This window comes from Halichoerus grypus, chromosome 11 (genome assembly GCF_964656455.1).
Source record: "Halichoerus grypus chromosome 11, mHalGry1.hap1.1, whole genome shotgun sequence".
NCBI lineage: Eukaryota > Metazoa > Chordata > Mammalia > Carnivora > Phocidae > Halichoerus > Halichoerus grypus.
This window is the reverse complement of record NC_135722.1, coordinates 110,035,956-110,063,258: the sequence shown is the minus strand read 5'-3', so window position 1 is coordinate 110,063,258 and position 27,303 is coordinate 110,035,956. Positions and strand designations below refer to the sequence as shown.

The 27,303-nt window shown below is 48.5% G+C and overlaps 1 long non-coding RNA gene across 1 annotated transcript; it reads left to right on the top strand.

The window, feature by feature from the left end:
• Positions 1–1,450: 1,450 nt before the first annotated feature.
• LOC144379482 (uncharacterized) lies at positions 1,451–16,407 on the top strand. The gene is made up of 2 exons (XR_013442646.1): positions 1,451–4,182; positions 14,247–16,407. It is a non-coding gene; the product is annotated as an uncharacterized LOC144379482 (long non-coding RNA).
• Positions 16,408–27,303: the final 10,896 nt, after the last annotated feature.

Here is a 27,303-nt window from a genome sequence, read left to right as displayed (position 1 = left end):
GAGGTGAGGTGAGGGACAGGATGAGGAGAGGTGAGGTGAGGGACAGGATGAGGTGAGGGACAGGATGAGAGGTGAGGTGAGGGACAGGATGAGGAAAGGAGAGGTGAGGGACAGGATGAGGAAAGGAGAGGTGAGGGACAGGATGAGGAGAGGTGAGGTGAGGGACAGGATGAGGAGAGGTGAGGTGAGGGACAGGATGAGAGGTGAGGTGAGGGACAGGATGAGGAAAGGAGAGGTGAGGGACAGGATGAGGAGAGATGAGGTGAGGGACAGGATGAGAGGTGAGGTGAGGGACAGGATGAGGAAAGGAGAGGTGAGGGACAGGATGAGAGGTGAGGTGAGGGACAGGATGAGGAGGTGAGGGACAGGATGAGAGGTGAGGTGAGGGACAGGATGAGGAGAGGTGAGGTGAGGGACAGGATGAGGAGAGGTGAGGTGAGGGACAGGATGAGGAAAGGAGAGGTGAGGGACAGGATGAGGAGAGGTGAGGTGAGGGACAGGATGAGGAGAGGTGAGATGAGGGACAGGATGAGGTGAGGGACAGGATGAGAGGTGAGGTGAGGGACAGGATGAGGAAAGGAGAGGTGAGGGACAGGATGAGGAGAGGTGAGGTGAGGGACAGGATGAGAGGTGAGGTGAGGGACAGGATGAGGAAAGGAGAGGTGAGGGACAGGATGAGGAGAGGTGAGGTGAGGGACAGGAGGAGGTGAGGGACAGGATGAGAGGTGAGGTGAGGGACAGGATGAGGAGAGGTGAGGTGAGGGACAGGATGAGAGGTGAGGTGAGGGACAGGATGAGGAAAGGAGAGGTGAGGGACAGGATGAGGAGAGGTGAGGTGAGGGACAGGATGAGGAGAGGTGAGGTGAGGGACAGGATGAGGAAAGGAGAGGTGAGGGACAGGATGAGAGGTGAGGTGAGGGACAGGATGAGGAAAGGAGAGGTGAGGGACAGGATGAGGAGAGGTGAGGTGAGGGACAGGATGAGGAGAGGTGAGGGACAGGATGAGGAGAGGTGAGGGACAGGATGAGAGGTGAGGGACAGGATGAGGAGAGGGGAGGGGAGGGGAGGGACGGGTCTGTGACCGCAGCCGACCGGCAGGCTTGTGTGGGACCGCAGAGTGGCCGGAGTCCTGGCCTGGGAGTTGGGCCCCCTCCGGCCCCCTCACCCTGCCCAGACCCCTGAGCCCTTGAGCTTTGGTTTTGTGTCTGTGAAGTGGGGACCGTTGTGCGTGTTGTGAAGTGTGATGTGAACGACAACAACGTTCTGACACCATGACCTAGAGCAAGCTCACGTTCATCGTGAATTTAAATGCTCGATCATAAATCAGTTTTACATAAAACATTACTTCACTAGTTAGGAATAAAAATTAAGCTGGGAATCACATGATTACAGTGTTTCGCGGTTTTACGTCATCCGGTTACGTGTGACCGTGTCTAGTGTCAAAGGTCCACTCTGTGCTCCCCGGACGCCCCGGAGCTCCGGCGGCTGTCGCTGCGGACTTGGCTCCCAGCCCACAGACCCGTGCTGCGCCTCCGCGTGACAGACGTGCGACAGGCCTGGAGGTCCGAGGCCCCGAGGAGAAGAGCGAGCCGCCGGGGCGCCGCTCAGCCCGCTCAGCCCACGGGAGGAAAGGCCGCCGAGCCCGGGCCCGCCGTGTCATCCTGGAGCGAGCGGCGGACAGCAGGCGTGGGTCCGTCGTCACCTTGACACGGCCGCTGCCGCGGGGCTTCCGGCGAGGAGGTGAAACAATCAGCGGTGCCCGTCAACGTCCTCGCGACGTGCCGTATGGTCTTGGAAAAGTCAGCCCCGCGATGGGCGCTGGGTGGAGGGGCCGCAGCGTGCCCCGCGCCGCCCTCTGCCGCTCGCCAGGGCGACAGCCACGAGAGCACGAGCTTCGTCGTCCTCCTCCTCTCCCAGCGGACGCCGCGCAGCGCCTCTCACGCACGGACGCACGTCGCGCGGGCCCCGGAAGAGCGGGCGCCCGTTCCGGCCACACGCCCCCCGCCATCTGCAGCGCCGCCGGAGCCCCCGATAGCTTCCCCCGCCCCCGCCCCAAGGCCGCCGCGCGCATTTGGGGTCTTCGTGGTTCCCTTTGGTTTCCTCGGAATTATTCCGAATATGAATATGAATGAGTCCTTAAACCTTACGTCCATTTCTGCTGACCTTGGCACGGAGATCCGACTCTGCCCTTGCACCGGCCCCTTCGCTTCCATAGCTCTCGACCCCGTGTCGCTGCCGGGCGGCCGGGGCGTCTGCTCAGCGCGACGTGGGAGCTGACCGCTGACCCGGCCGCCTCCTCTCCACCCGGCGCTACACCGTGAGCGGTCGCGCCCGCGGGGGCCGGTGTCCCCACAGGGAAACCCCGCAACTTCCTGAGATGACCCCGTGATTCTCCAGGTGGCTCCTCGCTTACCAGGCGATAACGGTGCTGGGCACGCTTTCACGTGCTTCGCAGAGCACCCGGCGCTCGAACCCCCGGTAAGCTGAGCTCCTGTCACTGCGTCCCCATCCCTGCTCAGCGCCCACCGGTGGACGTGAGCTGCCACTGCTGCTGGTTGTGACTGGCACTCCCCTGCTCACAAGTGCGGCTGAGCGGCTTTTCTCAGGTTTACTGTCCACTTGTGACTTTTCTTCCATGAAATATTTTTCGCTTTTGCTCAATTGTTTCTATTCGGTTGTCCTTTCTTAGGTTTTTACCAAATCAAACTTTTTTAATTGAATGCAGATTTTTTTTCAGACTTTCCTCTGGTTTGTTTTCCCAGAGCAAGGTTATTAAAAAGCAACATTTTTTTTTCCTTTAAAGTTTTACCTTTTGTTAGTGGAAGGACCACAGATAGTAACTTTATGTCAGATAAAGCTACGTGCAAATCCCAAATTTAATTGCCTGTCATTTTCTTTATCTGTAAGTTACATGGTCCTAAGAAAATCAAAGAACACAAGTCTGCTCATTTCTGTGAAAGGAGAAGTCAAAGCTCTAAGACGAAGTGGGCTCCAAGCGCAGTTTCAGCTGCTGGGTGGGAGCTCCATGCAGACGCACCGGGAGGCTCTGTGTGGACAGGCTTGGGGACCGTTGCTGCTGCAGGGTGTTCAAGTAAAAAGCTTAAGAAATGAAAAGTCCAATCAAGTTCAAGAGTTGAATTGCAGATTTTTGTGAGTAGATAGGAAAGTAGGTGATGTATACAACTGACATTCACGATCAAGGATTTCTTGTGTAAAAGTTAAATACTGAAGCTCGCGATGTAGTGACAATAAACAAGGGTGCGCACGACAGCCAGGCCGCTGGGAGGAACTTTCTCAAGGCTTATAGGCTTGGCTTTTTCTGAAAGCTGCCGTCCACAGGAGCAAGCAGGTCCCATGCCAGCCCAGGGGCGGTGCCTCCGAGCGGGGGGCACGGGACAGGTGGTCGCATGTGGCAAAAGCAAAAGGATCTCCCAGGAAGCTGAGGAGAACGGCTCCTTAAGGGGAGATGAGTCCAATCTTGGACTCTAAGAGCCTCAAGAATTCATTTTCAGGGTCACGTAGCCCACGACAGTAAAGCAAGGGTCACGTATGCACACGCTTTATCACTTGCAAGGTGATTATATGGGCGCTCTCACAACCACCACGCGAGGACCGCCGCACGGGGCTTGGATCCGGCGCGATGTGAACATTCGGGATGTCGAGCAGCTTGTCCGTTCAGACTCAGGACCCAGAAGCTCCACCTGTAAATCAGCTGACAAGACCTTGTCCCGCCGCCCTGCCGGGGCCCATTCCGACGGCGGGCAAAGCAGGTGCAGCTCCGTCTGCCAGGCCCCTCCTGCCCTCCTGCTCGGCTTCCAGCGCACTGCTCTGGAGACAGACATCCCCCCAGACCGTGGACCTGGGGTCTCTGGGAAGAAGAGATTCAGGCGCACCCACGGAGGACGCAGGACGGAAGAGGCAGAAACGCACCACTGCTGCGCTATCTTAAGCCTGGTCTCGATGGTGCGTGTGCGTATACACACGTACGTGAGGTTAAGGGGACAGTCAGCCTAGTCTCAGATTGGTCACCAGCCCTTGCCTCCATCCATTCCGGCTTTCCTGCCAGAGGTCGTATGGTTCAGAAAGGCTTCTCCGCACATCTCAGCATCTGCGGCATCGACACATACGGCCTGATTCTAGCCCGACTGGCCGCCTGAGAAACACCATCAACGTCTGAGAAAGGTAAGCTCTGAAAAGAGAATTCCCACGTGAACAGAAGGGCTATAAAAATGGGCCCCTAACTGTATTCTCCAGAAATATGAATGTCCTCAAAGACGGAGCAAGCTGAGGAGCTGTTCCAGACTGAAGGGGAGTGAAGGGACACGGGGGGACAGTACGGGATGGACGGCTCCCGCATCCCAGGCGAGAGGGAGTGCAACGCTGGGCAGGAGGATGACAATGAATTACAGGCCGTAGATGAAACAAGTCCTATTTCAATGTGACATTTACCGAAGTTGGTAACTATACTATTGGTATGCAGGACAATATTCCTTTTCTTAGGAAATACTGAGTTATTGAAGAGTAAAGAGTGACCATGTACAACTCATTTTCAAATGTTCAGGAAAAAGTAACCCGTACATACACATGAAATAATAATAATAGATGAATCTGAGTCAAGGGTCTCAGGGGCTCTTCTCTATTTTTGAAACTTCTCTGTAAGTTTAAAATTATTTCCAAAGAAAAAATTTAAGAACGTAGCTCATCAACTGCATCCCACTGCATGTAACCTCTGGGTGTAACCTCTGGCTGATGCCCGCGGGTGTCCCCACCCATCCAGCTCCCGGAAACATGGGATTCCGACTTTACAACAACTGCCTTGGGTTTCTCCCAGACAAAACTGTGGGATCCTCTTACTGCACCTGAGGTCCTTACATTTTGGGAAAGGGATTTACAAAATACTGCAAAAAGCCGAAAAGAAAATGAAATAAATACACACAATCTTTTAAAAAAAAGAAAAGAAACATGTTTACAAAGTGTAGGTTTCAGCTGCAAAGCGTGGACATGATTTTCTTTCGTCAGAACCGCTTGAGCAGCCTAACTCAAAAAGACTTCTCAATTATACATACGAAGTTTGGAAATGCTACACAATTGAAGCAACAATAAGAAGAATACTTTAAAAGTTTCAACTTTTTCTCTCCAGAGGAGAGAATCACTGCTCCCCTCAAAAAATCGGTAAGAAATTTCTAACAGCATGAGCTGAAATGGAAACAATGTCAGTAAGATCAAATTAAAATCAATATTATCTTAACAATACAATTTTCTCAGCTGGAACCTTAGCTTTTCTAGGTTATACTCCAGGGACAAACTCTGGTGAGATCTAAAGCAAAATAACATGACTAGAGGTTTTTGTCTCTAATGTAGCTTAGAATAGTCCTTGTTTCACTAAACAACATTCACAATAGCTCTTTGGTTCTTATTTTATAAATAACTTTCTCTAAATGTCAGAGAAATTTTTTTTGACTACTTAACCATGTGTGTGTCCTAAGAGCAAAGTTAAATCTTTTCAAATGGGAAACAATGAGGATTAACAAGGATCATCTGGAAGCTAAGTGAGAAAAGAGGAGTGACTTAGAGAAATTCAAAATGAAACAACTGGATGCAGACCGTATTGAAATCACAACCATTCTGGGGTATAGACAGACACCAAAGTGAGCGATCCGCCAGGGAGATTGCAAGAAAGAAGAGGCACAGAGGTAGAGGCAAGGACCTGTCCCCAGTAGGGAGGGAAGACATCCGTGACCAGGGGACGGCTGAGTCGGTGAAAGTTTGCCACGGGGCTAAGGTGGGGTGTGCGTTGGGACGGAGGATGCCGGAGGCAGTGGGGTCCGGCGGCTGGCCTGGGGGAGGCACGAGAGTCACACTCGGTGTCCCTTCCCTTGTGAAGTATGTTCTGATGGTCCCCGAGTGAGGTCATGTGTTCTCCTGCATGTACTGGTTCATTGTAGTACTTCTCCCAACAGTAAGTCGTGATGTGTGTATCTGTTCATGATGTGCTTCTCCACTAGACGCAAAAGCAGCTCCATTAGACCTGGGACTTGCTGACTTCCGTGTCATTCTGCGCCCCTGCCCAGAACAGGGTAGGGTATAGTAAACATTTGCTGAATGGCTCAATGTCTGCATCTAGGCCAACGTGAGTGACGTGTCAGAGGGACAAGAGATCCAAGAAGGAAGAAAAAGGCCTGATGTATGCAGCGGTGTTAATAAGGGATGGGAATCAGGAATAAAGAGATTGGAAGGTATGTATAAGGAAGAATGAACAGAAATGGATGAGTGCCTCGCCGGGTAGGCAGGAGGCTCAGGTGTCGAGCTTCGGTGACGGGTGTCACTTCTGACAGCAGAGAGGAGGAGGAACAGGGCCAAGGGGGTAGGTGAATGCCTTTGGCTTTGGAGGCTCCAGGCGGCTGGTGTAAGAGCAGCCAACGACAGACACAGACCCACAACTGCGGAGAACACACTGATGGCGGCCAGAGGGAGGGGAGTGGGGACACAGGCTTCCAGGGATGGAAGGAGAAGTCAGGGGGATGGAAGGCACAGCTTCGGGCAAGAGTCGGCGACACTGACATCGCGGTATGGGGACAGGTGGCGGCCACCCTTGCGGCGAGCGCAGCACCATGTATAAACTTGTCCGTTCACCCTGTTGTGCACCTGCAACTCATGGAGCGTTGTGTGTCAACCAGACTCAGAAAAGGAGGCAAGAGTGAGAAGCAAGAGGACAGAAAGAGCCGGTTTCCCACAGCTGTCTGCAGGCTCAGACGTGCCCAAGGGGCTTAGTTAAAAGATGGGAGTCCTGGCCCAGCCCAGACCGTCCGAATCTCCGGGAGTGATACCTGGGAATCTAATCGTTAATGAACTCCTCAGGTTATTTTTATGAGCGTCGCTATAGTAGAGGTACTCAGAGTCCAAGGCAGACATACTTTTCAAGGAAGAAGTGGGGATTTTTTTCAAATTCCATAGAAAAGTTAAAGAAACTCGACAGTGAAAGCTGCCCACTTATTTGGCCGTGAGGACGCTGTTGGCATCCTTAGCGAGGGTGACTCTGGTAAAACAGTGGAAGGAAATGCTAGGATGCTTTCTAGATCATAATCCAAATTTTAGAAAAAAGAGAGCAGGAACACAAGCAGGGGGAGCAGGAGAGGGAAAAGCAGGCTTCCCGCTGAGCAGGGAGCCCGATGCGGGGCTCGATCCCAGGACCCTGAGATCATGACCTGAGCCGAAGGCAGACGCTTCACCCACTGAGCCACCCAGTCGCCCCGAATCAATGTTTTTTAACTGTGGCAGATATGGAGGTAACATCATGACCCATTATTGCTTTAATTCACATCAGAGGATTGTGAGTGAGATTAAACACATTTTCTTCTATTTTTTAGGTATTTGCATTTTCTCTTTCGTACATTTTCTCTTCTAGCATCTTGCCAGGTTTTACTAGATTTACTTTTTCATCTTTATACTAAAACGAAGGGCTTCCTGATGTAGTCATGCCATTGGCCCTTTGCCTGCCCTATGTTTTCCAACTTTTTCCTGTTCTCTTTTTAAAAAATATTTGAGCGTAATAAATGTTTATTGTTGGAGATTTAAAATAAGTAACCTTATAAAGTTATCTATAGACTCTATCCTAGTTGTTATGACAGACAACCTGGGTTCAAAAATTCAAATAAAAAATGAAAATTTTTGGAGGGCAAAATCTATTTCTTCTTATTTTTCCACTTTATTTCCTACTATAATCTTTTGAAAATATTAGGTAGTTGAAAAAAGAATACAACATTGTATTTTCACTAACTGGAATTAAAATAAAAGATTAAAAATCATCAGGGGAGAAATCGGTTTTTGGTTTTGTACAGTAGTTTATGCCAGATGGAAAATTTCAATGTTTAGGAGATAAACTCTATCAGTATTTTCTTTCTTTCTTTTTTTTTTAAGATTTTATTCATTTGGCAGAGAGTGAGCACAAGCAGGGGGAACGGCAGGCCAAGGGAGAAGCAGGCTCCCTGCCGAGCAGGGGGCTGGACACGAACTCCATCCCAGGACCCCGGGATCATAACCTGAGCCAAAGGCAGACGCTCAACTGACTGAGCCACCCAGGCGCCCCATCAATATTTTCTTGTGTACCTTCCAGGTTTCCCGTGTAGCTTAAGAACTACTTTCTCTCTCCACCTCAACCCCCAAGGTTGTATTAATAGAAAATTATACTGTATTTTAGTTTCATTTTCCACAATTAGAGATGTAATTCAAATTTCTGTCTATGATATGGAATATGTGTCTAATGTTTAAATTTTTCCAGGTGCTGTGTTCTCCTTGACCCAGTAAGCAATAAATTTGACTTTGTTATAGGAATAAGTTTTGCTGGAGTTGCTCAAGGCAAAGTCTTCCAACATTGCAAAATCCAAGCCGTGAGCCCCAGTCTCCACCTCTGGTCCACCTCTGGGCTGCATTTAATAGACTCATCACCCCTGTCTGCTTTTACTCACTTGGCCTGAGGGGTAGGCTTTGGTCCTGGCTTTTTCCACCTTGGCCCCTCCAGCCTCTCTGCCTACAGTTCCCTCAGTCTGGAATCTCCCTTTTTTGCAAATCCAGAAACTTTCCTTCTAAATAACAAGTTTCCGCTGCGTGCTTTTGCAAAGCCTCTGCTTCCACTCATCAGCCCCTTGAATCAAATCCGCCCTCGTGACCCTCATCATTTCCCTCGTGCTTCCTGTGACTGTTTGTATATACGCTCTGTTGTGGAATATTTCTTCTGCCTCATCTTCCAGAACAAGGGGACAGTTTCCAGCAGGGGCCATTCTTTTCATAATCTCTCTTGACTTCAAAATTTAAGAGTCTTTTTCCAGTGTTCCAGAAGCTCTTTTGTGTTCTCTATCTGGATCACCCGAAGGCATCTTCTTGTACCAGGAGCAGTTACCTCCTGTTTATTCTCTTAGTTCTGACTTCACAGAAGCTGCGTGTCCCACCCAGGGGGTGCGGGAGGAAGCATGGCAGGCTGGCGGAGAGGGAGTGAGCCTGTCCCTCGTCATTCCCATCTGCTTTCTGGACTTGTGAGTGACACCTAGTGATGCTGCTACTTCCCAGGGATTCATTACTCTCACATAACACCCAGTGCTCATCATATCACGCGGCGTCCCCCCACCAATGCCCATCACCCAGTTACCCCATCCCCCGCACCTTCCCTCGAGCAACCCTCAGTTTGTTTCCTGAGATTAAGAGTCTCTTATTGTTTGTTTCCCTCTCTGATTTCGTCTTGTTTTATTTTTCCCTCCCTTCCCCTATGATCCTCTGTTTTGTTTCTTAAATTCCCATATGAGTGAAATCATATGGTATTTGTCTTTCTCTGAGTTATTTCACTCAGGATTATACTCTCTACTTCCATCCACGTCGTTGCAAATGGCAATGTTTCATGCTTTCTGAGGTCAGGCCTCAGTTTTACTCACACTCCAGGAATGCGTCTCGCGGAGCCCTCACAGACCCTGGGACCGGCCAATCCTGGCGCCCCGGTCCCAGGGCCCCTCTACGAGCCCCGATGACCTTGAAGCATAGGGAGTTGCTGGTATTTGCGCAATTTGATCTAAAGACAGAGTAATTTTGTGTAATTCAAACCAAAACCAGCTCCTTAATTGTAGAGCAAGCACAAAATAAAGATGGGGTGCTTTTTGCTAAAAAATTAAGAATGACGAGACCGTGACCTCAGAGCGTCCAACGCAGTGTGGGGCCCTTGTGAGCCCGGGTCAGCGCATGGGTTTGTCACAGGCCCGCGAAGCCGGTTCCGATGCACAGCTCAGCTCCGCCCGGACCCCGGCCTCGGGGAGTGGGCGCTGCCTCGGGGGATTTCCGGGCCGGGGTCGCCCCCGTCTTCCCTGTTTTGCCAGTTAGGTTCTCCCTCTGTTATAGAATGCTTTCTGCAACACCCGGTGTGGCTTTTCCCCCAGTGTGTCCTGACGTCTCCCTCTCTAACTGCTTAGGGCATTTATCTGACCTCTCCTATCAGCAGTTGTGTGGACAGATCAGCAAAGGTCAGGTTTTCAAACGAGCAGCTCAAAACATCAAAGTCAGAAACTTATATATTAAGACACATTCAAAATGGTTTTTAAAAATAGGGTATAGGGGGGCGCCTGGGTGGCTCAGTTGTTAAGCGTCTGCCTTCGGCTCAGGTCATGATCCCAGGGTCCTGGGATGGAGCCCCTCATCGGGCTCCCTGCTCGGCGGGAAGCCTGCTTCTCCCTCTCCCACTCCCCCTGCTTGTGTCCCCTCTTGCTGTGTCTCTCTGTCAAATAAATGAATAAAAATCTTTTAAAAATAAAAACGGGGTATAGGTACAAGAGTTTAGTATTCTGTGAGCACACCTTTCCTCCAGCAACTGTTCTGCCCAGACGTAGATTTTACAGTCTGTTGAGTGGATGTTGATACTAATTCCAGTGTATGTTTAAGACTAGCAGTACTTGCAAACTTTTTAAAGACCTTGCTAAAACCGGCAGACCTTCACCAGAAATCTTTTCCTATTGCAAGAGCACGGTCATCCTACAGGGAAACAGCGGCTGTGTTGGGCCGGAGCGCAGCGTTTGATCTCGCTCCCGAAGAGAACGTCGACTTCCCGAGTGGGAGCTGGGGCCTAGGCTTGCTGCTGGGCAATTACACACGTGTTGCATTTCCACGCAAGCCCCGCTTGGTCCCAGACCGCCGTGATTCAAGTGCTGAGGGTTTTGAGGGTTCTGAAGGATGGAAACAGTACATCTGAGCTCTAGGGAAGCCCGTGCATTCAAATTACCCCCAAAACAGGGGAAGTCAAGTCCAGGCAGCTCACAAGAGGCAGCCCCGTACCTGGGAGCCCTCTCAGGCGTGAACACAAGCCCCCCACGCGTGTGCCCGGCGGAGGAAGGCGCTCTCAGCTGCTCAGGGAGCGCACGCTCATGCCAATCTGAGAACGAGAAGTCACCGTGAAAGGCAATTCCATTCCTGAGCTACTCACAGAGACGGGGAATATCAGGTAGGCTCTACGAAACTCTAAATGACATCTGATTCGAACTGCCCTGGAAACTCCAGTGTGTGCGAGAACGGAGTCTCCCGCTAAGTACCGAGGCTTCACGGAGAGCCCCGCACCCGCAGACAGCTGAGTGAGGACGCAGGACTAGCCGCGCAGGTGCACATGGCAATGTAGCCCAGCCGCCCCGCTCGCGGCCGGTTCTCCCTGCACCCACAGGGGCCGCGGGGAGCACCCCTGCAGGAGATGCGTCCTGCCTATCACCATGCGCCCCGCAAGCCTCCTTTTCAGGCCTGCTCTCTGCGATCCCAGAGGACTTCGGAGGTACCCTGCATCCTTGTGCATGGGCCTCGTTCCCCATCCTGTGGGGGGCAGGAAGGTGGACTGCCCAGGGCCCCTCTCTCCCTCGTGCCTCCTCCGTCTGTCTGTCCTGAAAACTGTCAAGGTGACCTTGAGAAAGCTGAGGGAGACATCAAGAGAAAGAAAACGACTGCTTTTCTTTATAGATCAGCTAAGACAGAAATCGCCTTAGAATTAACAATATATAGAACTTTATCAGCTGCCAGGAGTGGATGGGTCACCTTCTGTTTCATGAGAAACAGTCAAGATAAATAACTTAAATAACATGAAAGTGACAAAATTCTTTAAAGGTTCCAAATGGAAAAACATGCGTTTGAGGCATGCTTTGAGCAGACCATTGTCAGAGTCGACTCCGGGGAGTCCACCAAGGAGAGGAAATTTATAGCACAGGAGAGAACAGAATGTGCCTTTTTCACACAATGGCATCAAGAGCATTACGGAGATTATTCTGACCGAGCTCTGTTTTCCTATAACACATGGTAAGTCATTTATCTAACTTTTGGGCGTACTGTTAGAAATTCATCACCCAAAATGTACTATAGATCTTTCTTTAACCTTTTCATATTTAAGGAATGAAGGTGTTCCAGTCTAGTTTCTTAAAGAAGGTCCTACAAAGTGTCGTATGTTAGCAATTCCATTCAGAAAGTATTATTTGAAGGAGAGAGTAACTGCACAAAGATCACAGACTTACTACAAGGTACTGCAAAGTGTGAGTGATGACAGGGCTCCAGGAGGGTGGAGAAGCCAATGAGGTTATTTTTACTTATAGTCCAAAATATTTTAAAATTAATTCCTGAACTGAAAATCGGTAACAGCCAAGCAAGCAAACCCTACCAGCCCACTGTTAGTTTGAGCATCACTGCGCCTGATTTGGGGGAAGAACAGCATCGTGGTTAAGTAGCAGGTTTGGAATCACCGTAGACTTGCCAACATATGGTGTGGTTAAATAGTCCTTAAACATCCAGTCTTACCATGTTTTTTGTCTTCTTTGCAAGATGGCCTTTGGCCCTTTGACAGGTGCACAGGTGGTCCGCTGCGTGCTCATGCTGCGCCCTATCGGCACCTCCTGACTTAATCCAGGTCTTTTATGATCCCCATTCAACGGTTCAGGTGTCAAGAGGTGTGCAAGATACATGTTCGAGAGCACTACAGAAAAGTCCTGAGAGAAACTGAGGAAGACCCAAATATGTGGAGCGACTACCATGCTTATGAATTAGAAAACTTAATATTGTCAAAATGTCCTTTCTCCCCAAACCGATCCATCAAAACAAGGCAATCCTAATCAAAATACTAGCAGGCTATTTTTTTTTTTCTTTTTTTGGCAGAAATTTTAACAACTTATCCTAAAACTTGTGTAGAAAATCTGAGGACTTAGAAGAGTGAACAACAACAACAAAAAAAGAAAAACACACACAAAAAAGCCCATACACATTCCAAAACTGGTGTTGGAATGCTTATGTTACTTGATTTTAAGATATTATGAAGCTATAATGTTCAAAATATTGTAATGATGTAAAATAGGCATATAGATCATTGGAACAGACTACAGACTCAGAAATAGACACATAATTATGCAGTCAATAGATTTTTGACAAAGTGGTCACAACAATTCAATGAGGAAAAAAATATTCTCATTAATTGATGTGGGGCAAGTGGACATCCATATACAAAACAAATGAGCCTTGATCCTTTGCTCCCTTCGGGCACAGAAATTCACAAGAAAATGATCATAGACCTAAATGATCATAAGACCTAAAACTTAAGAAAACATAAGAGAGATTCTCAGTATTCCTGAGTGTGGCAAAGATTTTGTACAAGGATACAAAAAGCTTGAACTATAAAAGAAAAATTATTAAAGTAACTTCATAAAAAATTTAAAACTTATGCTCTTCATAAGACATTCTTGTGAAAATGGAAAGACACATCTTGACCTAAGATAAGACACTGGGAAAACATCAATCTGACAAAGGACTTTAAAAAATACATAAAGAACTCTTATATCTCAGTAAGAAAACAAGTGACCCAATATAAAAACAGGTAAGAAATTTGGACACTTCACTATGTAAGATACGGCGAATAAGCATGTGGGAAGATCCTCGCTGTCTTAGTTATTAAGGGAACTATTATTAAAACCACCAGTTACCACTGCACCTCCTCAAGAATGTCTCGATTTAAAAGGACAACTCAAACAATTGTTTTCGAAGGTGACAAGTACCAAGAATTGCCGGTGAAGATGTAAAGTGCTACACCCACTTTGGGGGACAGTTTCTTTCTTAAAAATTCAGTGTAAACCTTCCAAATGACCCAGCCATTCCGCTCCCAGGTATTTACCCCTCAAGAAACGGAAACACCTGTCCACAAATAGACTTTCTATACGTATCCCTATGGAAGCTTTATTTGTAATAAGCACAAACCTGAAATCACCAAAGTGACCATCAAATAGTGAGTGGATGAATGAGTTATGTTATATCCACACAGTGGAAACTTCTCAGCAATAAATAGGTGCCAACTATTGGTAAACACCACCATATTGATGCATCTCAAAATAATTACCGATTAAAAGAAATCAGATAAAAAATAGATGTCTTGTCTGTATGATTCTATTCACGTAAAATATAGAAGGTGCAAACTAATCTAGATCACTGTGGTTGCCTTTCCGTGGTGGCAGGTGAGGTAGGGGACAATTTGAGGAGATTTTAAGGGCTAAGAGGAAACTTTGGGGTGTAATACATATGCTCACTATCTTGATTACAGTGATGGTTTCACATTTGCATACAAGTGTTAAACTTATCAGCTTACATGTGCAAAGTTTACTGAAGCACAGTGATTCCTAAATACAAAAGTAAAATTAAAAAAAGACCATTATCATTTTGGTAGAGGTCTATTTCCTATGCCTTTAAAAATGAATTTATATTTGCAGGATTCCTTCCACACGACGGGACCCCACCCTTGCCACACCCCAACACATCTCCTTCTGAACAGTGGCCCCGGGCGAGTCCCGCCGTGGTCGGCTGTGAGCAGGGATGGAGGTCCCGGCCAGGAGACTGCTCGGACCCAGGGAGCATGACCGGAGTGACCTGTTATTTCAAGCAGATGTAAACGCATGCTATCGATCTGGGCTTTCATCAGTGACACGGTATTTGAATTACTGCTTCGATGGGTCGCGCGTGCCCGTGACCTTCAGGCCTCAGGTCACGGACCCGGCAGCTGGGCTCAGCTGTGACACACAGCACGATGCTTTTCCACCTGACGCGGGCAAAGGCCGAGACCCGGCTTTTCCATCTTTTCCCTCCTGCTTTTCTTCTTCTCCCCCTGCCTGCTGCTCAGTGCTTATCACAGCCCCGTGAGGGTGCAGACCCCACGCTAGGTCTAAGTACACAACGGCCAGAAGACGACACAGCCCCCGCTCTCACGAGCTGACCACCTACCGAGGCAAACAGAAACGCAGACCAGCAGCTTGACGTCCTGTGACAGACACGTAGATCCACGGGAGCACATCGCAGTCAAGATCCAGAACACTCCCATCCTTCCAGAAAGTTCTTCATGCTGCCTTCCAGTCACCCCTCATTCCACCGAAGTAGTAACGGCCGCTCTGATTTCCACAGAAGCTTCTCTGCCGAAATGTGTCAGGGCCCAGACAAGGGAAAATGGGCTCCGTTTGTGTGGCCCCAGGGGAATCCGTCAGGACGGAGGAGGCACCGCGGAGTGGGAGCTGTCCGCGGACGGAGAGGACAAGGAGCAGGGGCCCCAGCAGTTAGCCGTCGAGGGCTGCCAAGCGGGAAGAAGGAGCTCCAAACGGAGAGAGAGCAAGACGGACGGGAAAGGAGGAAGACAGACACACACGTGTTTATGACTCTGGGGTGACGTTTCACCATTTACACAGTGGAGCCCTCTCCCCTTGCTCGGCTTTGTTTAGAGGGCACTAAAATAATGCATTTTCATCAAAATATTAACAAAATGTGCTTCCCCACCATCCTTGTACTCCCTGAAATCCTGACCTCATGCGAGAGCCTGGACGAGATTACCGTGCAGTTAAACAGTCTTAACTTAAGCTTGGCTATTGTACCAGCTTTAAAGTAGGTTATTCGAAAAATTGCATGTTACTCTTGCCTTTATATATTATATAAAATGTGCCTATGTCGAAATTTATGCAGCTCAGAGACACCCCCAAAGGGTCACTGGTTGATAAAAGAGCAGTATTACTCAGCAGTTCTTAATATTTAACTTTTTAAAAAGATTTCTTAAAAATTTGAGAGCGAGAGAATACAGGCAAGAGAGAGCACGACAGGGGGAGGGGCAGAGACAAAGGGAGAAGCAGGCTCCCCGCTGAGCAGAGAGCCCGACGCGGGGCTCCATCCCGGGACCCTGGGATCATGACCTGAGCCGAAGGCAGATGCTAATGGTCTGAGCCACCCAGGTGCCCCCATAATCTCTTTTAACAAACAAAATGCTTACCCCATCAACATTATCTGAAGTTTATAAATCACTCAGACATTGTGACTAAAGACAAAGCAGAACAAAGCCACGTTTAGAGTGTGCATTTTCAATGTGTGTCCTCACTGGGGCTCCCCTCTCCGCAGACGCCCCGGTGCCCACCCCCAGCTAATCCAACAGCTCCTGACTTGGCACTCAGTGGGTTAATAAGGCATCCAGTAACAAGTAAGCTTTTACAGCTTATGTTTTAGGGTTCCATACGAGGTTAAGTCTTTTTTTTTTTTTCATGTTGTTTAACCTCCATGTATTTGTGGTCTTTCCAGTTTTTTCAAGTTTCATAGTGTTGTGGTCAGAAAACATGCACGATATGATCTCAGTCTTTTCATACTTGTTGAGGGCTGATTTGTGACCCAGTATGTGATCCATTCTGGAGAATGTCCCATGTGTACTTGTGAAGAATGTGTATTCTGCTGTTTGAGGATGGAATGCTCTGAATATATCTGTGAAGTCCATCTGGTCCAGTGTGTCATTCAAAGCCCTTGTTTCCTTATTTTCTGCTTAGATGATCTGTCCATTGCTGTGAGTGGGTAGATTAAATCTTCCTATTTATTCTTTGCTATTTAAATAAATACACCATATATTCTGAATATGTACAGCTTTGGTCTTTAAAGTGTGTGCTCATCATTCAGAATAATCATGGCTGGAGTTAACCCTATTGAAGTCAAAATAACCAAAGTCCCCTCAACATTCCCCCTGCCTCCCCAAGTCCCAGGCATGAACACGTTAGAGACTCATGGGCTGGATACATGGCGGAGTCATGGTGCGGCCCCCTGGGTCGTTTGAAACCCATCCTTCACACATTACACATTAATACTCAGCTGCCTTTTGTTGAAATTCAAATTTGGCCCTTAGCTGGCAAGCATTTTCAGCTGTCACATGGTTGGCTTTTTTTTTTTCCAAGATTGTGTTGTTTTTATTTTCAACACTTTGCTCATATTTTTTCATTCTCATCGCTGAATCAGAAAGTCTTTGGGATGGAGTCCCTGCACTGTGGAACCCGATGCTCTGTCCGGCTACAGGGTCAGGTTGGAGTGGGATTCTAGGACACACCCCGCTGGTGTCAGAGATTCGGTTGTTGGTGGTGTGAGGAGCCCTCCCCGAACACACACGTCGGAAATGGGGCATCAGGACACTTCCACCAACTACACCGATAGATATGGATTGCTGTGAAGTAAAGACTTCAAGATTTTTATTTTATAGATTTATTGGCCACTAAACTCACGTTTTGTTTTTTTTTTTTAAGATTTTATTTATTTATTTGAGAGAGAGAGCACAGGAGGGGGGGAGGGTCAGAGGGAGAAGCAGACTCTCTGCTGAGCAGGGAGCCCGATGCGGGACTCGATCCAGGGACTCCAGGATCATGACCTGAGCCAAAGGCAGTCGCTTAACCAACTGAGCCACCCAGGCGCCCTAAACTCACGGTTTTCTTAATGCTCTATGTAGGCACTAAGCCTAGATCTAATGAATCTGAGAAAGACCTTCCTGATTCTGAGGCAGGTGGCCTGAAAACCACGCTGAGAAACCACGTACCCTCTAATTTGTACAGGTTAGGACCAGGTGAGTGAATGATTTCATCGATAGGTTAATGGTGACAAGTAATGGTCACCCAAGGGTCACAACGCACCTCTTAATAATTGATAACCCTGTTTAATATAGTTTTTCAATTTTTTTATGAATTACAATTCTTAGAAAATTAGCAACTATAGCTAGCTTGAAAGGAATCTCTCTAAAAAATGTTCCTGAGTGTCCCACTCTTAAAAACTCTCCGGATAAAACTGAGTTGGTTTCTCTGCTCATCAGAATCCTGTAGATCCTATTTATTCATAAATGAAAGTGCAGCTCAGAAATGGCATGGTTTTCTGTTCTGACTACAGCTCTGAGAGTAGGATTCGGCGGCTCGTGGCTTGTCCCAGAGAGACAGGGCGGGCACGGTGAGACCAGGGCGGCAGGTGGTGGGCAAGGTGGCCGGTCTGCAGGCTGCCAGGAAGAAGGGTGGCTGGTGGTGTTTTCGAGGTGAGTCAGGCAGTTCATGCGAGAAGCGTGTGCACAGAGGAAGAGGCCGCGCTGGGAAAGGCAGGGCTCGGGGCCTCGTGGCAGGCTTGGGGGGCCACGCACGTACCAGAAGAGGAATGGGAAACCCAGTTATAGGAACGGAGGCACGGGGTGTGGGGGCCAGGGACAGAGGTGGCTGAGGCTCAAGTATGATGACAGAGACCGGGACCCACAGTTACCACCCTCATGTGTTTACCGGATACGACGCACAGTGCTCAGCCCCTCACGCGGATCGCCCTCTGCGACCTGGGCAGAGGCTCCCCAGCAGAAGGTCCATCCCATGGGTGAGCGAACTTAGCCCAGCTTCCTAAGTGAAGTCACACTGAGTGCAAGCATGGATGGAGAAGTCGGTGCCCTGGAGCCCTGCTGGGAGGGTGCGGTGTGCACACACGCGTGTTTGGGCTGCGTGTGACCGTGTAGAGAGCGTGGAATGGGACAGGGAACTGGAGGGGCTCCCCCCCGGTCACTGTGAGACTGAAACCCAGGAACGGGGAGCCCGCCGGGGCTTGTGAGGTCAGGTCCAACCAAGGGCAGGAGTGACGCCCACGCAGTGGCCGGGGTGGGGAGGGCAGAGGAGGCAGCCCTGCTCCACTTCTGGCCCCAGTCAAGACGGGTTCGGGACCCGGGAGGTGATCGGGGGCTGGGGCATGGGCTAGCTGCGTCTGCGCACACAGACGGGGCCTCGTTCCAGAGCAACTTCAACAGGAGGAGCGACAGTCTGGCATGCCAGCTTCCCCGATAACCACCAACCCTGATTCTTGTGCTCCCCACGTTCTCTCTACCCCAAAGGGTTGCCTGAAACCCTCGCCCTAGAAATCTATACAGTGAAGTGGAGCAGAGAAAGGAAGAACTGCCATTATCTCCTTCAAACCCGGGTTCCTGGGGATGGAGCTGCGTGTGGAAGAGCATCCAGAGCCTCGGGGAACGGTCGTGACGGAGACTCCTCGAAACGGTGTGAGCGGTTTTACCTACGCCCTCTTCTCATTTTAGACTGAGGTAGGCATGAGCTTTGGTGCTCATGATTTTATAGAAACCTTTTCCAGGACTGATTTTTTTTTTTTTTTAATTGAACTAAACTAGAAACCCAAGAATTCGGCTGGCACAGAAGAATCAGGCTGCTTACAGACAGCTGTTGGGTGTCAATGAGAAAGTTATTCCTAAATCATAAAAACAGTCACTTGAGCTTTGTAGTATTGTAATGGAGTCCAAAGCCCTATTGCACACCCAAACTCAATTTATTAGCATCTGAAACTGACAGTGTGTCAAGGATACTGATTAATGACCTGATTTTGCAAGCCAGGCATGGGCTGAGAGTGATTTTCCTTGACAATTTGCATAACGATGGCAGAAAGAAACCAGCACTTTTGTCTGCCCTATGTCAGAAGCAGTTCAATGGAGCCTGTTTTAATTACGCTAGTGTGCCCCCCACTGCCCTCCCGTTTAATTCTTCAAATTTACTCAGACGTAAATGGAATTTGCAAACGTTCAGGATCTATAAATTCTTTATTCTTGTTCTTTCACCTCTTGTTTGTACTTCAGATGATTCAAAAAATTGAATTTAATTAAAAGTTTGATGGTCATCACTAAACAATTCAAATATCAATTATATGGAAATGGAATCCTCTTTGATGAGTAAATAAGACTATTTAAGCATTTTATGACCTTGCAAATTCCAGGCCTTGAGTGTTGCAATGATTCATTCTCAAATGGCAAAAAATTCATTATCTTCAATTACATAAGAAAGCATGCATTATGCCGAAAAGAGCTGGAGATGGGTAATGAAATCATCTCTCTCTTCATCTAAATACTTTGAATTATCCAATGCCTCAGCAATGGTATTTTTTGTCTACTTATAAATGCACAATGTTAAATCAACAAAGTTATGGATTTGAAATCACTGTCTAAGCCACAATTACAAATGAAGCTCAGGTAGCCTCTGGAATCTGAAACAGAACTACGATGTCCTGTGGATCTATCTTGGATGATATTTTCTAGTGGTCTGGATTTCCATCTTATTGTGTCCTATTTTATGGCAATCTCATTTCCCTTCGTTCCAGTTCCTTTACCAAATTGTATTAAAAGTAAGCAAAGAATTGTGAGCTCAGATCATTGGCCCAAATAAATCCAAGGGAAGGGGTACACGTTGTTTTCTGGTTTAGCAGCCTTTCCAGGAACAAACATGGTTCCGGGCAGTGTCAGTAACCCCAGTGGGGTGTGCGTGTGTGTTGGGGGGTGGGTATGTGTGACGAGTCCAATGCTTCTCTTGGGAATCTTAAACATGACGAGCAGCACAGCCTGTCCTCCAAGGATTTAGTGCCCAGGGGAAGAGATTGTTGACCAGCCTAGAATCTAGAACACTGGTCCACAATGTCTCATCTTTATTTCCTAAAGCCTACTTAGTTTTCCTATTTATAGTTTTTATTTATCCCACTCAATGTGAATATTTGTATACTTCACTGGTGAAATATTACTGTATTTGATTATAAGGTGGTGTAAGACCCACTGCAAATTTTATGCAATATTTAGTATAGGTACCATATTACCTTTCCAAAGTATGAACAATTTGACCATAAGCTTTTCAGATAAGTATAATTTATATATATATATATATATATTATATAATATAATATATATATATATATATATATTATATAATATAATATATATATAGCACCATCAGCCTCATGAAAGCCTAAAAGAGGGAGAAGAAATGGGATTAGCAAGGGGAGTTGGGAAAGGATCTCCATCCCTCTACAGATCCAGCTCTACCACCAAGAAAGTAGATTCCTAATGGAAACAAAGCAAAATCAAGTCGCTGAATTTTTGATGATTAATCCCCCCTCCATTCCGTTTCCATCCCTGTCCTCCACATGAAAAAGGGTTGGGGATGAGCACAGGGGGGAAAATTGTTTAATCAAGTTTGGGAAGACATCTAGAATCTGAATCCTTGACATTCGCTTCATAAAACCATTGAAGCTCAGAAGGCCACTGTAAGTGGGGTATCCGTGACACATGGCATGCTCTAGCCAGCACATTTTCCCCATTTCTTTAAGATTTTATTTGTCTGACAGAGACACAGCGAGAGAGGGAACACAACCAGGGGGAGTGGGAGAGGGAGAAGCAGGCTCCCTGCTGAGCAAGGAGCCCGATGCGGGACTCGATCCCAGGACCCTGGGACCATGACCTGAGCCGAAGGCAGACACCCAATGACTGAGCCCCCCAGGCGCCCCCATTTTCTCCATTTCTGAAGTCAGTGATGTCATGCTGGGAGGTTCAGCCTAGCTACGGTGGGGGTACTTCCACCAGAGATCGGCACACACCCTGAATGAGGGCTCCCCCCCACCTCCTCTGTCCTGGCGATACTTGACCAGCATACCGCCTGACCCTGGCCAGGCCGCTGCAGAAAGCAACACGGAACAGAGTCCTGCCTTTGGAGACCTTTAGTCCAGCTTTCTGCACGAAGAGCTTACTGAAAACAAGAAGTTGAATGCAAGGATGAACGAATACTTTCACTGTCAGACAGCCGGCTCGGATAGGGGTAACGTAGGTGAAGGAGAACGAGTGGGAGCGATAGGGGTTAGAAACTGAACCCATCTGGGCTGCAGAGGAATCAGGTGGCTGAGGAGGTGGGGTGCCACGTGGCACGGCTTGGGGGGCGGGGTGCTCTCTCAGGGGCGGGGGGTGCAGACCCCTGCTTCCCACCAGTGCACTGCTCGGAGCTACGGCTCTCTCCCCGTTTTTGGAATATCCTTGAAGCCTACACTTCTCAGGGGCATCTTTCCCTGGGGTGTCCTTGGCCATAGGGTGTTCTTTGCTCCTTTCCAGGAGGCAGGGAGAGAAGCTTTAACATGTTTCCATGAAAAGAACAAGACCGCATTCACTGGGAACCTATTCACTGCCAACTAAAGAGAACAGCCTGCAAACTGTACATCAGGAACTTCGGGCTCAAAACAGATTTCCAGTGGTGCCTGGCGGAGGTGGGGGGGTCACGCGGATGAGCGTCCGAGGCTTGATCCCAGCTCAGGTCTTGATCTCAGGGTCATGAGTTCAAGCTCTGAGTTGCTCCTTAAAAAACAAACAAACTCAAAACCGGATTTCCAGGAGCTGGACGCTGCAGAGGGCGTCCTCTCTAAGCTGGTTGGGGTGGGGGGCAGGGGCACACTCCGGCCTCAGCAGAGGGCCTGGCTGTATTCCCGGGCTCTGGAGGCAGAAGCATTACTGTGGATGAAGATATGCTTTTCTCAGCTAGGTGGTATTTTCTTCTAAAAGCAGTTTGCATCTTTCCTACCTCTGCTTTCAACAGGACTTGTCTCCATTTGGCACCAGCCATTGAGCCACAAGGCCGATGGTTCGGGGAATCTGAGAAGCTAGATTAAGGAACACTTGTTTCTCCAAATAGGACTTTGCTACAATTAAGGCCAAACTGGGGAGCATTAAACCTCCATTCTTCAGTATCCCTCTGGCGTGAATCTTCTATTCTGCATCTTTACTTAAACGAAAACCTAGCCGGTTCTTTGAGTTATTCAGGGGATATGCACAAACCAGCCCGTCCTCCTCTTTGCCTCCTTGATTCCCAAACATAAGAGGAAGGCCCTGACTGCAAACTTCAAGACGATGCCTGCGGGTGAGGCATCCTTAGGTTTGTTTTGCTGTAGGAGAACCCCGGGAGGAACACAGAATGGTTGGCGGAGGGACGGTAGGGGTGGGTGGGTGGGTGGGTGTTGCAAGTAGGGCCCATTTTAGGACGGGAGACTTGGCGATCAGGGATAGCAGGACAGTTGCTGCCACGAGTCTTTGTCATCAGGTGACAGCAGACCTGTCCTCTCCCCCCAGGTCCCTGGTGACAAATTGGGCATTCTCCTTAGCCGAGGACCTGAGAGGGGAGATGTCAGGAGTGGGGAAGGCTCCGGCCCCTCCCGTGTGAGCTCGTTCATCGGGCCTAGAAGGTCATGGATTAGAAAGAAACAGGTTCGTTATTAAGGTATCAACCGTGTCCCATTCACAGTAACTTAGGATAGAAGGAGCAAGGGTTCTTTCCCTCTCTGGGGACTTCCTGGCCCTATAGTCTGCTCTTGCTGAGCTCACCCAGCCTTTCTCGTGATGGAGACAGTGGGCTTCGTTTCTAAACTTCGTGTGTAGCTGTGTTAGACTCACATCAAGGTGACTCCCCAAATCAGATTTTCTAAAAAGAATAGCACTAATTTGCTCCCCCCTGTGCATTCTGCGCATCAGTGGGGGCAGGTGCAGGGGGAGGACGGGCGATGTCCAAGGAGAAGCACTTCCGACAGACAATCCGAAGGGAATAGCCAGAGGCGCCGCATGCCGAAGGAGAAGGAAGCAGTGGGGTGTCCGGGCCTTGTGGCTGTGCAGTGTTTTCTGGAAAGACCCAGAAGTTCAAAAGTGATAAGGTGTTTTCTCCAGCCTGACACCTCCAGACTAGAGTGTGGATGGAGGGACGGACGGAGGGATGAGTCCCTTCTGACACTCCCCTCAAAAACATGCTCCTACTTGCCATCAGGGGGAAAACAGTGTAAAGAATGGTGCTTCTTACATGATGTCCTCTAAAGCACTTCTCTTAATGGGAAGCACTTTCAAAACCATCATCTTTTTGAATCTGACAAGGGAGATTAGGTGGTGGTGGTGCGTTCTGTTTTTATTGCCTTCTGGACAGAATCGGGAAGTGGGAAGCCTGTGCAGAAAATGTGGATGAGCCTGACGTCACAGAAAAAGAGCGATGGCTGTTAGCTGTAGATAATATGGACTCGAATTCTGTTTTGTGGGGACGGACGGTTAGGGTGGGGATGGACGGACGGTTAGGGCAGGGATGGACGGGCAGGGCGGGATGGAGAAGAGAGCTGAAGGCTTGAGGGTAAAGAAGCATGTGGAGGGAGAGGCTTCAGGTAGAGATTACTGATGGGGCGACATTTGTGGTGGGCTTGTGCCTGGAAAAGACAAGATGCCCAGTGAATACCTGGATGACAGAAAAAAGAAGGAAGGGGGGAATTCTATGTTGGGTGGTTTAAAGCCAAGCCCGCCAGGAGGTGTGGAGGGAGGTGGAGAAAGATCCTGTGCGTGTACATTTACTTGCTTTTAGCTTCAAGTGCAGAACCTACAGTGGTCCCAGGACAGGGCGTCCGCAGATAGGGAGACCTAGTGTCGACGGATTCAGCCGGCCAGCAATGTCCCAGGGACCCCGGCACTGGGGTTTGTGGAACCAACTAAAATTGTCCTCTTCACTTCGTTTTTGAGCGCATTTTTAAAGAGAGATACACTTGGGAGTAGAACAAATGGAAACCAAATTCCGGCTTTCGTACTGACAGTGAGGTTCAATGTGCCTTAGCTGAGTGACCACCACGGGTTTCTTAGTGATGGACATGAGATTAAAAGTCCCATGACTTGATAATTTCAAAAGTTAATTTGTTTGGAGAAAAGAATCAGACCTATAGAAAGCATAGGCAACACCTTATACTTAAAAGTATAATAGAAACATTTAGTTACTTTGTACTTGAGTATATTATTCCTGAAAACACATTTGATTACTAACATCTCCACTTGTAAGCAGAGCAAACACACTCAGAAGCATTTCTTTCTGCATATCCTCTGCTAGAGACAAACAGATTACATTTGGAGAGGCTCTTTTTACATCTTAATTGAGGATTTTTTTTTTTCTGTTCACATCATTGAAAATGAAGAGAGTTGAATCCTGTCTTCTGATCACGACCCGTGTCAGAGATTGTTGCCCTGACCTTGGGAAAGTTTGTGTCTACTCAGGTCTCAATGAAGCAAAAATAAATATATGTTTTAGAAAACAGGTTTTGCTTTAGAAAAAATCAGGATATCAGCTGTCAAAGAAACGACTTTCAAACCTTTGATCTATCAACTTTCCTGCAACAAATATTAGAGAAGTCTTCTTGTGGCAAATAAAGAATGTTAAACATTCCCAGCTCTTAATGGAAACACTGAGCACGTAGAGGGCACATGAAGTTTCCCGACAAACGTGGATGTGAGTGCACCGTGAGCCCATCTGCCTCTGTCCACGGCACCTCACGACGTCATGGCCACAGCTGGAGAACCCACAGGGACTGGTTTTCTTTTCTATAAAGCTCTCAGCTTCAAATACACAGGGTAGAGACGTTTGGCAGGACAGGTACCACACCAGTTAGAAAACACTGTATTTGGGAATCAGGTCTTCCTAAGGGGAGCTGGGTTCCATCCCACTGTGACACCTTCTTGAAACCGAGCCCAAACTCCCACACCCCCCGACCCCGAGTTAGCAGCGTAGCATCTAGGCATTATCCTAAACTCTGGGGGCAATAATGTTAATATGGACTGAGGGATTATTATGTGCAAGCCACTGTTCTGGATCCTTTCTGCGAACTCACTTATTCCTCACAATGACCAGGGCTGTGGCTGAAAGAGCACAGAGCCGTCGGCAAAGTGACCAAGTCCTACCACCTGCCGTGTGAGGAGCGCCTACCACACGCGCCGTTCACACGTGTGGTCACGGGCCTTACGTCCCTCGCGCATTTAATCCTCAGGTGCTGAGCTGCCGACCACTGAGGGGCTCTGAGGGGCTCCGCGGGAAAGGATGCTATGAGGAGGGGTCTGCCTTTTCGGATGCGCCACAGAGACGTTTGGGAAGCTGCAGAACCAGGCTCGAGCCTGAGCTAATGAGACTGATACCCACACCGCGGAAACCAGTCTGCTGAGAAAATTGCAGCCGCTGCCCGAGACGAGATGTAGGCCACCGTGCGCCTCCGTGCGGAGGAGACCCTACAGCCGATGGTGTTTGCACCGTTACCGTTACCAGCATTTCCGCTCCGTGAAATTCCAGCCGCTACCGCTCCACCACCCGTCCTGGGGGAACGGAAGACATTGCAGGGGTGGCATCATTTGGCTCTACGCTTGCAGCAGAGATGGTTATAAAAATAACCACCTAGCATTTTCAGCTCCTACCTGGGGAGACAGCTTTAATTCCCTGCCAATTTCTTAAATCTACGAAGAGTTTGGTGGAATGGCAAATTTCCACTCATAGGAATTTTACAAGGCACGTTCTAGTACCCTCACTTCCATGGGTCACGGGCCCAAGACCCACAAGGGTGAACGGTCTGAGATTGGGTTCTCGTGCACAAACTCAAGATGGGAAATTTTGTGCCCAGGTTTTATTAGAGAGTGCTCTCCAGAGATACGTCTCTGAGGGAATAAGAGGAGGATTGGGTTGAGGGAAAAGCTAACCTTCAACGCTGTCACCACCGAGGCCTTAGTCAGTCCTCTATGGGGCACCACTGCTGGGGTGACAACAGAATTGTCCCATATTAAGGCAAGTGGACAAAGCCTTGTGTCTCTGGATAAGCCGGTTTGGGGCACGGGAGACCTTTTGGGTGGGGCAAAACCTCAGATGAGGTAGTGCCCTGTGGTTGAAAGGACAGGAGTTATTGTTTTATTTCTGTAATGGCAATGAAATCACCAATTCGACACTAATTCCCATGAAAATATTAGTAGAACAGCGGTGGTACTCGTGTGTCTTCCCATGGTGAAACGTACAGGACCAGTGCTGAGGATGTGGGGAGCTTGGCGCCCTCACGCGTGCGGTGGCAAGGTACAACGGGACACTTGCTCTGGGAAAGCTGGGCGGTGCCTCATGCTTGAAGCCCGGTGGTAGCCCCCCGTCTCCCTCTCCCAGCAATCTAATGATTCCGTATTATGTAAATCTCTTCCTGCTAAAATATTTAGGGAGATTTTAATTTCACGAACTGATAGCTGACGGATAGTACCTATAACACTAGAACAAGGATGAGGGTGAGGACAGTCCTTCTTCACCTGGACCATTTCACTTAGTTCTGGGTGTGATGCACTGAGGAAAAGAGATCCCTGAATCCACCCAGGTGACCACAGCGGTGACCGACTTGAAACCATGGCAACTGAGAAGCGTTGAAAGCACTCGGTGCAATTTGCAAGGAACGGAAAGGCTGCTTTTGCATACTTGAAGCACACCGCGTAGAAGAACTCTGTAGTAATAGGAATAACTAGGAGAATGTGGGGGACAAGCGTAAGGAAGAAAGCTCTGGTCGTCAGCTTGCCTTGCCAGGCAGTAAGATTCCCGCTGCAGGAGGAGTTCAGCCAGAGGGTGGAAGACCGCTTGATGGAAAAGTCATAAGTAAGATCCAAGGATTCAGAAGGGAGTAAGTGTTGAACTAGATGATCTTTAAGTGGAGACTGTGCACCAGGAGCTGGTTCCCATGCTGGCCTACGCGATGCCATAAAACAGACGAATTTTGTCACTCACACTTAGGATTCAAGATTGCTGTCTAGATTCACATAAACATTTAAAATATCAGGTTTTCTTGAGGAAAAAAATCGAAAGAACATGGTAACACTAGGCATTCCCTTTGGAAACAAGTGGTGTTGCTAAGAACGTATTACTTCCTTTA